The 13,597-nt window shown below is 32.4% G+C and overlaps 1 pseudogene; it reads left to right on the top strand.

Annotated features, from left to right (window-relative positions):
• The first annotated feature begins 440 nt into the window (after positions 1-440).
• The window catches only part of LOC137623704 (beta-2 adrenergic receptor-like), a 278,979-nt pseudogene continuing 265,822 nt past the window's right edge, over positions 441-13,597 (top strand).

The following is a 13,597-nucleotide window of genomic DNA, read 5'->3' on the forward strand; positions in this document are numbered from 1 at the left end:
TATAGCTATTGTGATTAAAATATGCTTTAATTAACAGTCAGATATGCGCATGATTTGGAAATGGAGTGTATGAAAGGAAACGCCAAAACATTGAGAGAGAGAGAGAGAGAGAGAGAGAGAGAGAGAGAGAGAGAGATTCAAGGAACACAATGATTAATTGCAAAGATAATTTATCTAAATAAAAATAGTATCTTGCAGTAAGAAATGCAAATCCACGGAGCTGCAGAAGCATTAAATGAGCAACTGCTCAAAGACAAACAAGGGAGAGAGAGAGAGAGAGAGAGAGAGAGAGAGAGAGAGAGAGAGAGAGAGAGAGAGAGAGTTGTAGCATCCAAAATCAGCAGGAAGAGAGAGAGAGAGAGAGAGAGAGAGAGAGAGAGAGAGAGATAAGGCGGACAGTAGTAGGTCCTGGAAGTCTCAGTTCCCCTTCGCCTCTCAGTGTGGTAGTGACGCCCGATCTCGTTCTAGTAACTCCACGTTTTCACTCGCTCTCTTTCGCGTCCATCACTACTACTACTTTCATCTACTGCTGCTACTCCTTCTGCTACTACTGCTGCTGCTACTGCTGTCACTACCACTGTTTAGTCTCCCACACCTGAACATTCTTTTGAATTTATTTTATGAGTTTTTAATACTTTCGTGACTTATATTTTTTTGACATTCAAGTCAAAAGTCAATACCCTGGTCATTCCTTAATTACTTTTTATTTTATTCAACAACGTTTTCCTTGCTTTCACTTGCCTCTCTCTCATAATTATTCTTTTCCACACTGGTTATTCTTCCTTTTCAAAGTCTAAACTGAGGACAATACAATGCACTTCACGTACAAAACTTCTAGATTCGGTAAGTATTCCAAAGTAGCTAATTCAATTATGATTCTCATGTCTGATTCATTTATTGAATCTTTCAAAATGATAATATGAATTTTCATTTATTTTTATATCAATAAATACATTACTACCTAAAACTAGAAATATAAATATTCAAAAGTTTTTTGTACGAAATTATCTTATGTAAGTCTTAAATTTAACTTTATTCATTACTAGCGATTAATAAAATGTAATCAATGATATACTTTTTAAAATATTTATGGTAACATTTTCTAAACTTTTAATAACAGCCGACTGTTTGAGTTTTCATTAATAAATTATTTGTGTCGTGATTGCAAGATCTAAAATTAATTTCAATATTTATATATATATATATATATATATGTATATATATATATATATATATATATAGTATGTATGTATATACCCTTTGGAAATCTGAATTCGGCAAATAATACTCAAAATAGAATAAAATAAAATAAAGATAAAAAGTAAAAATAGATTATGCAAATTTTGGAACGTTTCCAGATTATTTGCTTATCAGAATCTTTTTTGAAACTAAAAATTACTACGAATGAAAATATGGATTAGAAATAACTTTTGCGAAAAAATAGAACGTCCTTACTTCAATTTCTAACTTTATATTACTACTTTTCCGATATCATTTTAGAACTTTTATTGAATAACATAATTTATATACAGGATTTTGATAACACTCTTGTTGTTTACGATCATAAATGATGCTGATTTGGAGCTCTGGTGACTAACAAAACTTCAGTGATATAAAGAGATTTACAGTAAAAGACATAAAAGTCTCTCATGATCATCCTTCTCATTCTATAACAAAATTTTAAACCTATATAATTTTCTGATATGCAGCTGTATTACTGAAAGGCTCAAAGTTACTGAAGCATAAGTTAAAAATGGTAGGACCATATGATTAAATACTTTTCTTTTTATAGAAAATGGCATTTTACTTTTCATAATCTCATTTTGTTTGCCAACCGCTCTCCAGCCCATGCTTATCCTTCTTTTAATTTCGGTCTCATGTTATGGGGAAACACTTACGGTATGTCGTAAGTAAGTATATTCATAAACAATCTCTACAGATTCACCCATAACTCTTCTTTGTTGTTTCTGCATTTTCATTGGACATTCTATTAGTTTTACTCATACTAATTTTCGGTCCTACATTTCGGCTTTCTCTATTCAAATCTGCTATCATCTTTTGTAATTCCTCCCATGATTCACTAAGCAAAAGTATATCATCTGCAAATCTCAAGTTGTTAAGGTATTCCCCATTAATATTAATTCCTACATTTTCCCATCTAAATTCTTAAAAGCTACACGCATGCATGCTATGAATAATTTAGGAGAGATGGGATCTCATGTCAAACTCCTTTCTTTATCAGAATTTTCTCACTACCTTTATTTAGTTTTAGGATTGCTGCACTTCCAGTATACTGTAGATATCTTTGAGTGTTTCATCTATTCCTTGTCTTTGAATGGCTTTTATCACATAACCAAAAGCTTTCCTATAATCTATAAATGCCACACATAACGGTTTGTCATACTCTGTTGATTTTCTATTCGCTGGTTAATTGCAAGTACAGTATATGGTCAATTGTGGAATCATCATCATCCCCTCCTACGCCTATTGACGCATAGGGCCTCGGTTAGATTTCGCCAGTAGTCTCTTATCCTGAGCTTTTAAATCAATACTTCACCATTCATCATCTCCTACTTCACACTTCATAGTCCTCAGCCATGTAGGCCTGGGTCTTCCAACTCTTCTAGTGCCTTGTGGAGTCCAGTTAAACAATTAGTGAAATACTCTCACTTAGGGAGTGCGAAGAGAATACCCAAACCATCTCCATATACCCCTCACTATGAACTAATCCACATATGGCACTCGAGTAATATCTCTTATAGTTTCATTTCCAATCATGTCCTGCCATTCAACTCCTAATATTCTTCTAAGATGTTAGGTCTCAAATCTACAAAATCTCTTGGAGATTGTTTCACTGTCATACCACGACTCATGTCCATACAGTAACACCGATCTCACTAAAGTGATATATAGCCCGATTTTTATATGTAATTTCAGACGATTTTGATTTCCAAATTTTACTTGACCAAGCCATTGTCTGATTTGCTTTTTTAAATCTTTCACTAAACTCCCATTCTAATAACCTTGTACTAGAGGTCATAGTTCCCAAGTATTTAAATGATTCTAACTCATCAATCCTCTCTTCTTCCAATGATATTTAATTTTCCATTGCATATTCCGTTCTCATTTAAAACCTGCCTGCTCTCTTGGTGGGTTAAAGTCTAGCTGTCTTTCCATTCGGCCTAATATGATCTTGTAAATATTTCATATACCACGGAGAGTAAACTTATTGTACTGCATGCATAGTATTACGTACAAATTACTTGAAACTAGGCACGCAATAAATTCTAAAAATCTTACCTTCACCATCATAAGGCTCACTACTACACAGTATTCTGGATGTATTAGTTCAATTGTAACCAGATTGTGGATTTATTAACCTAATTTGATAGTTGAATCGGTGGAACTTCAAAATTTCAAGTTTAATAAAAATGCTCTTTTTCTGTAGAACATATTATTTCGTAGTTTTTTATAATTATGACTTAACTATTTAATGGAACTAATCTTCAATATATTCAATAATTTTACTATATGTTATTTTAATCTATTCGTTACTTTTCTATTTCTTTTTCGTACTGGGTTACTTTCACTGTTAATTTCTTTTTTTTAGGTTTGTATCAAGATGCAAACCTAATGCAAACAGAAAATAATAATAATAATAATAATAATAATAATAATAATAATAATAATAATAATAATAATTCAAGAAATAAGTTTCAAAGTTAATCATTTCATGATTTTTTTATTTATACACATTGGCCAATTGAACGGGTAAACCTTTGTTACCTAGAAGAGGGAAAAATCAAGAAAAAAATAGTGGATAGAGGAAAAAAATGACCTCAAAATAGAGTGTGGACGTCTACTCAAGTAGGGGAAAACAGAAAAGTGGAGAATGTTCCGAAAGTCTTAAGGGGGAATTTCCGAAGGCAATACAAATGAGGGAAACCGGATACAGGGAGAAAATTATAAAGTTTGACAGGGCATAGAGAGAGAGAGAGAGAGAGAGAGAGAGAGAGAGAGGAGAGAGAGAGAGAGCGTTAAAAATCACGCACAGATGATTTTTAATTACTCGGTTGAGAAGCTTGACTTGATAATGAGTGACGTTACCGTGACTTTACGACTATTCGACATGAAATTCAAAATTATCCTCCACATAAGGAAATGACAAACGAAACAAATAAAACCTATTCTATTCTATATTAAATTATTTTTTAACAAAACCTTGTACATATCCATCATTTTATCCTTAGTGCAAATCTACCACTAAACAGACATGCATGCATATCTTTGCAAAAACAAATTTTTCTGAATATATTTTGATTAATCAGTTTCAAGAATTATATATCCGTGGGTAATATTATAGGTTGAGAGAGCTCCCATGGAATGGATATGGGAGATTTTTATCATAGCAAGAGAAACATATCGATGATTAAACAGAAAATATCTGACCATTTCAATCATTAATTTGGACTTTCGATTCTCAATCCCCATAACTTCACTTGCATCACTCACTCTGTTGGTTATAAGACCTCATTTGAACTCATCGCCAATCACCATGGCCATAATCTCTCGGGTAATTTCAAAGCTCCTTTCATGGTGCTGTCTCTCTCTCATCCCAATATAGCAATTGGTCTTTTTTATACCTATATCATCTTTAATGATGCGTGGTTTTACTATCTCATTCCATTTATTTTAAGTTAAATCTTAATTTCTATATAATTCCTTTACTCAGCTAAATGATTAATTTTATGTTTACATTGATCAATGACGTTTTCCTATTCAGATGCTCAAGGTGTATATTAAATGGGCCAAAAAGGTTTAAAATCAAAGAAGAGAAAACCCAAACTAAAGATCAATATATAAAAACTCAACATTTCAAGGAAAGAGAGCACAGAAATAAAATATAACATTAATTACAATGAAATTCTAACACAGACCAATAGGTTTTTCAAGTAACCGAAGCTGAACACAATGGGAATCACCTAAAGGCATCTGACTTTGCGAAAACCCCAAGACTCATTAGTTTTATGTAAACCTATTTATTCTTAATGAATGTGATTCCGGAGACGAATTTGGCATTCAAGACGCACGACTAATTACGAATCACGGCATCTAACGAGGTAGAAAATGAAGCAGAGGCCATCTAATGAATGGCTTTTCTGGGTGCAGTGTTGCCCAAACCCAATTAGGTGGTCCTGAGGGCTTGCCTTGTTGCCAGAGACCAAATAAATGAGTCTCGCTGGTTGCAACATTACCAAACCTCATGACAGATGATCTTGGATGATAGTTACAATATCTTTAAGATTTCCTACCAAAGATAAATCTCAGGTTCTGTTATCTTTTAAAGATTTTTCCTTGGTAATTGATTTTCACTTTATTAAAATATGATCTATCAATGGCATATATTTTTCAAGTCGATTTGGCTCTTTTGCAAAATGTAGAAGAAATTAAATTATAAATGTATATCTGAAGCTTCAACATTTGCAAATAACAGAATGACTAATAACATCAAACGCTCAATTTACAAATACAAATGCAATAGTAAAACTATATTAAGATTCAACAGACTTCATCAAAACGAGAAAGGAAGATAAACAAATGAGAAAATCGGTTATTACATAAGAGTTATATGGACGTCACTGAACATGCAGAAGGTGAAATCTAGGATAGAATGTATGAAAAAGCAATGGAAGTGCGCATACAAATTACCGATGAACAAAGGAACAAATAATAGAATAACAAAATATGAAAATATATTTCTCCAGTCATATACACATCTGTTAAAAGTACTTCCTTGTCCTTCCGAAGGAAGAAAGGATGCGTATGTCTGTTTAATAGTCTTTGTCTTCATATTTATCTAGTAACAATGGGTCACAGAGGAATCCTAGGTCTAAGAGATTGAATGAGGGTAAATAATTTGAATGCTAATGCACATACATAAACACACAATATATATATATATATATATATATATATATACATGTACACATTATATATATACATGTATTTATGTAAATGTGTCTACATGCATCCTAAAAGACAATTAAACCCCATTATACTTGTCTATTACAAGTATGATTTTCGTTCTTGCATATTGCCTCAATTTTCGTAAAAAAGGGAACACGACCACTTTGCGACCAAAGCATCCTTTCTCAATTATTTTTTCAAATAGTCTGGAAACTTGCTTTGCAATTTAATAATCCTAAAGGTAATAATATTTATAGTGGATGATATGAATGAAATTCTTAATTTCTTTGAATAATTTTACTCAATACCTTTTTGTCCAACGCTATACCTACTTGAATTTATGCAGTATCTTTCAATACGAAATTAGGTCATGTTATCATTTTGGATCTTTGACTGAATTGTATACTAATGTACATATATATACGCATATATATATATATATATATATATATATATATATGTTTATGCGCGTTTTATGCATTACAAAATAGATCTCGCAAAATATATTCGATATTGATCCAAGCAATAGATAAACAATCTAATAAGTTGCTGCAACAAATACATATTAAGTAAAATTGTTCTAATAATAGGAATTTTTTTTTTTAAATATTTCAATATCAGATTTGTGGGTGTGATGCAATTATGAAAATAACATCCAAAACGAATGAATGGAAAAGCATACATTATTTCATTTAAAAAAAAAAAAAAATAAATTCCAATAAGCATATGAAAAACTTATAGATTTTGAAAAATAACCTGAATAAAATGAAGTAAAGAAAATATTCCAGCGTTACACGGACCCAAATCCCTCTGATGAAATATTCAGACTACCAGTGACATGTAAACCATTCATAACATTGCGAAACAGCATCAAAGATTCGAATGGACCCAAAAAAAAAAAAAAAAAAAAAAAAAAAAAAAAACCGAAATAGAAGTCAGTCATGGAATAGATGAAAGAAAGAGAAAGGTACAAAAATAACACACACACATGGCGGTGATACTGTTGATCTAACGGGGATAAATGGGCCAGTTTTGAAGTAACGAAAAGGGAAATAGGAAGGGAAATGGAACTGGATGTTTGATAGATCTTGCTGAGCGTAAAGTCTCTCTCTCTCTCTCTCTCTCTCTCTCTCTCTCTCTCTCTCTCTCTCAAAAAGACAAGCAAATATTTGTAAAAAAAATTTCCGAATGTATGTTTGTGCGCTTGTTAAATCGAAATTACAATTCTTCTGTCTATGTTTTATAAAACTATTGATTTACCTGCTCTCTCTCTCTCTCTCTCTCTCTCTCTCTCTCTCTCTCTCTCTCTCTCTCTCTCTCAAAAAGACAAGCAAATATTTTTACATCTTTTTTCCGAATGTATGTTTGTGTGCTTGTTAAATCGAAATTACAGTTGTTCTGTCTATGTTTTATAAAACTATTGGTTTACCTGGTCTCTCTCTCTCTCTCTCTCTCTCTCTCTCTCTCTCTCTCTCTCTCTCTCCTAAAGTAACTTAGTGCCAATAAAGGAAAGCAATTCTCCTTGTAACCATTTATCAGATTATTTAATTCACATAAAGTTCTTTGCAATGACATTTTAATTCTCGTTTCAAAATCATATACGACCAACATTATACCATACCAAAGCCACACACATGCAATCACATGCCTGAACGTACTTTTTATCTACAACAACGCCAAAAACATTCGACAGGACAAGTACTAATAATATTAATGCTCTAACCAATTATTGTAGAGTATATACATAAGTGATTTTATTCATTTAAAAATATTTGATAAATAAAGTGAAGTAGAAAATAGCAAATTATTATTATCATTATTATATATATATATATATATATATATACACACACACATTTATATATGAATATATATAGACACACACATATATATATATATAAGACCAAACAGGAAGAGAGGATTTAAAAGGACCAAAAGATCCAAAAGAAATATTAGATTATTTTTTCTCTGAGACTAGAGAAAACTTTTGTACTGTCAATTCATTTCCCAGATAGATAGAGACTGGTTAATCCTTTGCAATGGAGCAGTTAATACCTACTGCAATAACAAGAGTTACGCGATCAGAGTCGTATGTCGATGCTAACAAAAGAAAATTGCGAAAAATGTTTTGTGAATCGAAAAACGGATATGGACATTCCGCTTCGTGCCTTGATGGCCAAATGGACATGACGTTTCTTTTTGTAAAATTATCGTCAGAGCAATAAAATTCGTTGGTCGTAATTAGGAAGTAACGTCTCTCTCTTTATTGTTTACAAATTTTCTATGTCATATATTCTTTTACTTCTATTATTTGATATAAATTATTACGAATTAAAAGATAAAGCTAAACATTCATTGGGAATTGCAATCTAATATATGAGAGTAATAAATGACGATTATACTCCAATATCCTGCCGCATCAATTTTTCTTAATATATACCATGTGAAACATCGTGGGCATTCTGTTACCTTTCCGTTAGTCATTTTATCTTTTATTAGTTTTCAGTAGGCTAGGAATGGGGGCTTCAAAATTTTATTTACTTTATTTTCTATATGTTCATATAGTTCTCATTTGTTTTGCGTTCATTTCAAATTGGTCTTGGCTTTATTATCTATCAGTTGACCTTTAAAGTTACTTTTATTCTTTTTATGAATCCGTCATCGATTTTTGGGGTTTTCGGTGTTATGGGAAAAGGAAACGAGACAGGCGCAACTATTAATATATCAATATTATCATTATTGTTATAAAATAGTTACCAGAAAACCTAAATCCATTTATAGACTAACCTAGGCAGGTGTGTAAGAATACTTCCACCCTGCGTGTCATAGAAAGCAACTAAAAGGACTGCTGCACTCTTGCAGTCTTGCTTTTAAGCAAAAGGCTAAAAGGCTCACTGCCAATAACTGTGGAAACTCCTGCCTTGCAGCTGGACTATTTAGTCAAAGGCTAGGACTACCACCAACAACTGCGGTTGATGACTGCAAGGGCATGTGATCGTAAAAAAAACTTTGCCAAATTATTAACCATGTCTTATGCTATATATCGGGCAACCGACCCTTAATGCAGGGACAGCGGTGGGAAAGAAGATAAGGAAGTCCGATAGATTTGTTTCTGCATGAGAGGAAAATTGAAACAAAATAGATAAAACATTTCCAAGAATAAATAGGAAGAATCGTAAGGAAACATATTATATAACAGTGGGCAAGTAAAAGAAGTTAAGAAGAGACCCAAGTAATCAGGTATTAAAAGGTGAGGCGTAACTATGGAGTATTTCCCAGAGTCAGTGAAAAGGAACATATACCAAAGGGTAACCAACAGAAAATGGTTGTATGTGACAACAATTCCTATTACGAAGATTGCTTTCGTTTTTGCATACTGACTTCATTTTCGTAAATGAAATATTCTTTGATATTCTTAGACCAAGGGGTTTTTTTTTTCTTCTTATTTTTGGTACAAATAGTCTGAAGAACTCTTGCTTATCATCTTAATAATAGTTAAAGTAATAATATTAACGAAAATATTATCTAATTACTAATGTCAATTACAAAATAGGATATCACACTTAGTAATGTTTCATTCCAAGGTAAAATGTTCTTAATTTCGGAAAAAAAACAGTTACGTTGCATAAAAAGTAGTTTATCCGGATGTATGAGAATTTAACCAATAATATAAAGAAATAAAAATCACTAATTGATTTGATGCTACCCTGGATCTTATTCAAGAAAACTGAGAGATATAAAGATGATTTTACTGACATATATGTTATTTCAGGAAGTTAAAACATTAATATTGCAGACCAGAATTTTACACAGTAAAGTTAGGAAACTCTGATATAATTAACCTGATTTATACTCAAATGCAATACCTACATTTCATCGGCCTAATATCTTCTCAATTAGCTTAGTTCACTGGTATTTCATGAATCTGATTTTTACTCTGTAAAATCAGTACACGATATTTCAAAGACCATGCTGTTTCCTGTCAAATCAAGATCCATTTACCATTTAAAATTAGGTCATAAAGATTTTCACTTCAATTAAGCTCTACCAAATTATGATAGAATAAATTCTATAATGTTAACTTGATTTCGATATTCAAATTTGGATACTAAGGTAAATCTAATTAATATCCTTATATAAAAATCACCAAAGCCAATGCTAGTTCTGTTCTTAATCGATTTATTCATCGCTGGTGATTTATATTCAAACTCCAAGAACCTAAATGTGATTAAAATTCAAGTTCCTCTGAACATGAAATAAAACACAATAATCAGAAAACCAACTTCATGAAAAAAAAAAAAAAATGTCTAGCAGTACATTAAATGAAATATGAGGAGTTAATGTTGCCCTTTAAGAAATCAGAAATTCTCTGATTTCATGTATTTGTTGTCGAGCAGTAAACTTTATATAAAAGTTACCTTTAAACTACTTTTTAAAGATAACATCGACAGAAATTTATTATATCCCTAAGGAAAAGAAAGAGAAATCTACCCTACCTATCATTAAAACTTTCAACAAAAGAAGAGAAGTAATTACAATGGGAAAAAAAGTTTACTTTCCTTTTTATGATGGAAAAACGGTTTGCCGTCTCAAACTTCAGAAGTGTAGTATCACTGAAAAAAGTACGGAGTCTATTATCAGGTAATTTGATTATAGAAGAAAAGAAGAATTCACAGAGAGAGAGAGAGAGAGAGAGAGAGAGAGAGAGAGAGAGAGAGAGAGAGGGGAGCATCAGCTTGGGACAAATGTGCTAATAGTTCTGGAACGCAATTTTCAGTGTTAGCAGTTACCATTCGTCTTGCGGTGCAAGCAGTGGGTAATACAGGGCCTTGTTCTCTCTCTCTCTCTCTTGGCCTTTCTCTGGCACTCATCTCTAAAATTACTACCATTAATAGTGCAGTTGCTAGCTATTGCTAATAAGGTATCGCTACTAGGACTATTTGTACACCCAGTGTCTCGTACATTACCTTGACTTCCTTTCTTAGCCACAAGGGTCAGACGACATCAAGAAAACAACAACAACAACAACAACATTCCTACTTCTGTTAATCGTACTAATATATTTACAAATAATTCGCTGGCTACTGCTGCTGCCAATAACGCAACCGCTCTTTTGATTGCAGTACTAAAATCGCTGACTACTGCAAATGACTGATGTGATTTTCCAGTGTTTTCCATCAAGACCGTTAATGACATAATTTCTTTTTCCGCCAAACGTAATTATGAATACTTTTTAAAATCCACTGCAATGTTACGCATGTTTGTAATCCCATATAATTGCTTTACTAACGAATGGTAATTTCTATGCAATAGTAAATGCGGTGGTTGTTCACGAACGTATATGTGCGGTACGACTTATTTGCTTGTCTAGAGATAAATTAAGAAACACAGAAAGACAAACAGGAGTGAATGAGACGTCAATAACAATAAAATAACACTTAAAAAATGGAAGAGTAAAACAGGAAAATATTTATTCAATGTATTCATTAATAACCTTGAGTGTGGTTACCCAATCTTATAACATTCAAACATTAATTTATGCGTTATAAAGCAGCTGGACTTCCATAAAAATTATAAAAGATAATTCGAAAGGAACCCTTAACACCGAAATTTCACTTTATGAAATAAGAGATTCAACCACATTTTTCCATTGAGAAGAATTCCAGTTAATAAACACTTCTGTTTACTCATAACAATTAAATAACATTTTAGATATTCCAAAGCTAAATCTAGCGCTCTCTCATCTGCTAATTATCCACCACAATAAATGTCATTCTACGAATAAAAACTTCCAGTCATCATCATATATGATTTCAGTCATTATCCAGTGTACTCGACGATCCAGTAACTTAATCCGCAGGTAATAACTGTATCCTCTGGCAATGTTATTACTCAATAACAGTGATATTAAATTAACACGTCTGATATTCATACAGCTGAAATTGTCCACTATGTTCACGCTTATATAACATGCATCAAAATCCACGGAAAATACTTATGCTTTAGATAAGTTTCCCCAATAATACAATTGAATATGTTGTAAATGGCAATATATTTTTCCTCAACATACTTGATAATACCATAGACATAACCATAACCTGAAGTGCCAAATTATTATAATTGACCTTTAGAGTTTATTTTTAAGGCAGTTCATAAAGCTAGCAACTCAACCTTATTTGACCTTTATTAAGCAAGCTGTTTACTAAACAAATTTTACTATAGTCCATTTCTTTTAGCGATGCATATTTGCACCGACTCGCGGCGGTGTTCTTTTAGCTCGGAAAAGTGTCCTGATCGCTGATTGGTTAGAATTATCTTGTCCAACCAATCAGCGATCCGGAAACTTTTCCGAGCTAAAAGGGCACCGCCGCGAATCGGTGCAAATATGCATCGCTAAAAGAAATGGACTATAGTTACTCATACTTTGCGTGCCTAGTGCAACTTTAAACGCTGCTTCATATGCTAACAATTGAAAATCTATCTGAATGCCAAAGAACAGTTATACTTAAAGTAGAGGCATCAAAGTTTAAAGAACCTTTACCATGAAAAATAAAACACAACGAAATAGCGTTCAGTCACCTGTCAATTCCTATGCTTCTTTATATACACGGTATGAACGCAGGACTCCAAACTTCGAATTGAGAATATATTAACGACTTTAGAACATAAGGGAAAAGTTTGATTTCGCTGTGGTCAAGTATAGACGTATTCCAATCAGATATTTATCTTAATTATCAGGACCTAAGAATCAAATAACAACTGAAAAAAGGCTCACTAAAGATCTCAACTTTGGGTTACTAAAACACCCATACTTATTCTGCTAACAACTTTAAATATCCATACAAACAGCACAAACCCTTTAGATGGAAGAAATAGTAGTGTAACGACTTTTCAATTCATTGAAACATGATTATTTCAAACAACATTGTATCTTGGTTATTAGTGAGAGGTAAGTTTTCAAAACTTTGCATTAAAGAAAAAATACAATCAAATCTTGATATTAAACACAAAAGAGTGTAAATAACTTAAATCTCATATAATTTAACTAGCAAACCTGTGGATACCCAAACTTATTTTTTGGGGGGTAAAAGGGCCGTTCTTCCCACCTCCTCAACCCTGCCAGAGGAAAAACTAGCTTGCAGAATATTTTTTTTTAAGTAAAGACTGACGGTACTCACCATTAACATTAGTATGCCAAAACTTAACTCTTGTTAAAGCGTAGAAATTGTTCAATGATACATCCATTTCTTCATACTTTAGAAGGCACGTCAGTTTCTCATTGCTTCTGTAGAGAGAAATGATTGAGAAGAGTTATTAAACATTACCATGATTGGCAAAAAAACGTGTAATTACAATGATAAAATTGTAGAAATATTCCTCAATCTGATTTATGAATTAAAAGACACTTAAAAGTAAAACAAATTCCTGAAATGTACCTTCATACACAATCAACACCACCAAACCACCTTAACTAGAGTAGGCAACAAGGAACTCAACTAACTGTTCCAAATAAAATAAACACCACGGTGTGCACGCGTTACTGAACAACATTAACAAGTTCTTAGCCAAGGAGGGGGTCGTTGAACACCCCCAAAGTATTTAATTTGGGAAAATAACTTATCATGACGTA

Source organism: Palaemon carinicauda, chromosome 30 (assembly GCF_036898095.1).
Source record: "Palaemon carinicauda isolate YSFRI2023 chromosome 30, ASM3689809v2, whole genome shotgun sequence".
NCBI lineage: Eukaryota > Metazoa > Arthropoda > Malacostraca > Decapoda > Palaemonidae > Palaemon > Palaemon carinicauda.